Below are 4074 nucleotides of genomic sequence, written 5' to 3' on the forward strand. Positions count from 1 at the left end.
TTAAATGGTACTTCAATTGATTTTTCCAGTAATGAACAAAGAGCATATGCACCATCTCTTAATTAAAACTTATTTATTTTCCTATTCTTTTAATTAAGAAAACCCACCTATCTTCACTTCTTGTTCACTATTGTGGCTATTTTGTGCACTTCTGTTTTGGTATATGTGATAGTTCAAGGTGTAAAAGTTTAGAAAGCTTGGTTTTATGATACACTTGTATATGTTTTTTATATATAACCCAAAAAACATCACTCTGTATTTGAAAGAGAAAATTTTAAAGGAGGATTTTCCTCCAACAGACTTAAATAATAAATCATCTTACTCTTTGTGTATCCCTGTCCACTTTTTCCTTTCAGCTTGTTACCTAAGCTTTGCTATTTGAACAATTGTTTTCTTCTTCTCTAGCCCCATTTTCTTTTTATATTTGATCCTGTCATGAAGTTCTAAATGCATTTGTGACATCAGTCATTTCCATGGCAACAGACTGATGCTTTAAACATAGGATTATGATGAATTCAACACAGGATTGAGTAAAGGGAAAACAAGACTATGAGCAAGCAAGATTTTACTAGAGCACAACAGCGTTCTGCTAAAAGTGTGGAGAAAGGAATATAAATGCTGAATACACTTCCACTTTTTAACATTATAGTTCTGCGTGATGGTCCATACATTGTGGTTATTTATTTCAGATGTTCACAATATTTGATGTAACATCTGTGGCACTCAGACGTTGCCAAAAGTTTCAGACATATTCATTAGGCTTGTTCTTATGTATCTAATGTAAGACACAGTGGGTTTTCATGACTACTGGCAGTTGTAAATAAGCTCAGTAGAGGTAGTAGGCTCTCATCACCTCTGAAAAATCGTGCTTAAAACATTTCAGGTTGAACTCTGAAAAAATGGAACATAGGCAACTGTTGGGAAATATAGCTGTACATTAATTTGTCTTAGTAAGTTTATGTTAAGAAATGCCATAGGTTTAACATATTAAGAGTCATAAAAACACTTCTTTAAAAAATACTTTTAGTCCAGCACAATCTAATTCATGTAATGAAAAAAATATCCTGTTTTCTGTAAATGACATTCCTTTTAGCTGAATTCTGTTATTATGAAGTGTTTTGAGTATAATGCAGACATACCACGGATGTGGATTTCTGTTGGTCAAATTCCTGCTTCACATTTTCCAGGCTAAAGGGCTACCAGTTGCATTAGAAATTTTACCAAAAATCTTATTCCAGGGTCAAAGCAGACCCTGCTAAGCAGTGACTTCTCCTCAGAGGTTCCATCTTGTTCCCACCTCATCCTATACTGCATAGCTCAACTGAAGCTATACTGACAAGGCTCTTATAGTAACTGAGGAACCAGATGTTGGAGTGATATCAAAGCTACAAAGAAAACTACAAAAGCTTTATTCTATAGTTAAAGAAGCTATGGTATTCTATGTTTCTGTGCAGTGGCTACTGGAAGGATGATTGTCAATTTTAGTCTCGCTCTGCCCAAGATGCATGAATCCAAAGAAGTATGGCACGCCTCCTTTAAGCTTCACTGGCAGAGGGTGCAGGACGAGGGAGGAGAAACATGCCAAGGATATGCCATATCTCTGTTGCAAGAAATAACAATCCTGAGGTCATAATTAGAGTCTGATTAATACATGGATTAACACCAAGAACTGTCCCAATATACCTAATTGTATTAAATATGTACTCCAGTGATCACAGTTTACTAGCTCTTCTGAACACCTTGGGAATTTCTTTCACTAAGTAGTTTTACAATACTGTTTCAGAACATGGAAAATCCCATTCTTGTTAATATTTTTACTTCTTCCACCTATTGTTAGACTGCATATACCACAGGAAAATGGCATGTTTGAAAGACTTCAATGAAGAAGGAAAGCATATTCTTAACCTTTTTTCAGGTATACTGTTGAAACAGCACAAACGCTACAAAATTTCTGAGTGTTATGGGCCATTTCTTAAGTAGAAGACTGTGCCTAACATTGGGGCTTAGTCTTCGAAACCTGGTTCAGGTTTTTTTAAGTCTGCAACTTTATTGACATGCTTAGATACATAAACTTTTTTTTTGCCAGCTGGTGCCAGGGCTGATAAGACACATTATACTGTGTTCTGCTCAGCAGATAAAACATACTTCACAGGGCATAAGGCAAGTGGCATATAGTTTCACCTTCCAGACACAAAGTGACATACACAAAAAAATACTATCTAGAAAGAAAATGTTAACTACGACTCTGAAGACAGGTTAATTTTTGTAGATAATTTTTCTTTAATTGATGCTTAATTTTCACAAATTGCAAAAACTGCTTCCTAGATGAGATCCTCATTTTGAGGATCTACAAAACATGTCTTTAAAGAATGTTAAGAAATCAGAAATCAGAAAATTGCTGTGTTGGAAACAGCTGTTTACTGGCATTGGTGAATAACTCTGTATTCTATTTATGCCAAGGCACATAAAATACTAGCTACTTAGTACGTATTTTTCTTTTATTTTCACATACCAATTGCTAAGTTTGTTGTTCTTGATCTTAAGGATCTTGCTTTCTTACACAGACAAATGACTTACACTGTGGTGTTTAAGTAGAAAAAAGGTTATGATGAAACCATTTTGACAAAACATAAAGTTCTCAGCTTATGTAGATCCCAATTCATCTGTTCTTGTACTGATGTGAGACATAAAGACTGTGATTATTTAACATTTTGCTCTGTCCTGGAAATTCGGGTCATAAGGTCATTCAGAATCTTTGACATTAGGAGAGTTCTTCTATATGACAGAATAAGCTTTCACTGAAAATGCTTATTCAGCTTATCAGACTGTCTTAACTGCATCAGTATGTAGAGTAAAGAATGCAGGAAAATACAGTTAAAGTCAGAATGTAAAAGACAACCTAGTCTAACGAAACTAATACAAGATCGAAAAAAGCCCCCAGTGTTTTCCCCGTATGGCATGAAAATGAATGTGAGGCGTTTCTTAGAAAGAATGAAATATATTCAGTAGATCTTTGCACAACGTACTGTTAATCAGAAAAGACTAAAAAGGAAAAGCAATGAACATAAATATGTTTTACATCGTAACAGCTTCAAATTTATCTTCAGAGTGATTTGTGCATAACGCGTCATATTTTTCAAGCAGTAACTATGCAACTGATTTTCTTCAAAAATGCTGCAGCTTTTAGCAAAAAGGTAAACAATATCTTAAACCTTGCATATTATCTACAGTACACCCACTGTAAGCTCAGTTATTGTGTTTAGACATAAACCACCTTAAAAAAAAATTAGAAAAAGAAATTAGCTGAATAGAAGGGAAATGTACTTATGCCATTCAGAAATGTAATATACATCTTAACTCCTGGCTTGCTCATGAACAGTAAAGAATTACATCTCACAAAAACGGTCTATGAAGTGCTGATGATTTTTCTACCATTTTTTATAATGTGAGCATAAAAGACCAGGTTTCTCTCAGCTCCTAGTAGGGACCTGGATTTAATGACAAATGTATTGTCTTTAAACAGTACAGAGTTTCTTGGTAAGGCCTTTCCACTAGAAATCACATTACGCCAGGACAGAAGCATTAAAATATTTTTCATCTCCTGACTGTAATGATGACACTAATTTTTAATTTGTTTCATTGAGAGTTCTACTAAAATGTCCTTTATTACTTTAATTCAAAAACTTTTAAACCAAATGTTATTCAGATGAATTGCCCTTTTATTTCACCAAAAGCTAGTTTGGACAGAAACCCCACTCTCTCTGCATTTAGATACTGTTTTTATTAAGTTAGTAATTCTTTGTTCCAAAATGCTTCCTTCTCTGGGCTAATACTTCATTCTGTTTCATTCCGGTAGATAGCATAGGTTTGACAGGATTGTTTTACTGCCTCCTTAGCAGCAGCCCAGATAGCTTTTTACCACACATAAAGCCACCCTGATAAAACTGGGAAATCCATTTTCTACTAGAATTTCGTATCAACTATCCAAATGACAATTACATCAGTATTGTTCTACCTGGTTTCTGTGCTTCTTATGCATCTTTCACTGACCCTCGCATATACCATATGAGAGTG

This window comes from Nipponia nippon, unplaced genomic scaffold, assembly GCF_047370975.1.
Source record: "Nipponia nippon isolate SJK-2023a ecotype South Korea unplaced genomic scaffold, ASM4737097v1 scaffold_8, whole genome shotgun sequence".
In the NCBI taxonomy this organism is placed as follows: domain Eukaryota; kingdom Metazoa; phylum Chordata; class Aves; order Pelecaniformes; family Threskiornithidae; genus Nipponia; species Nipponia nippon.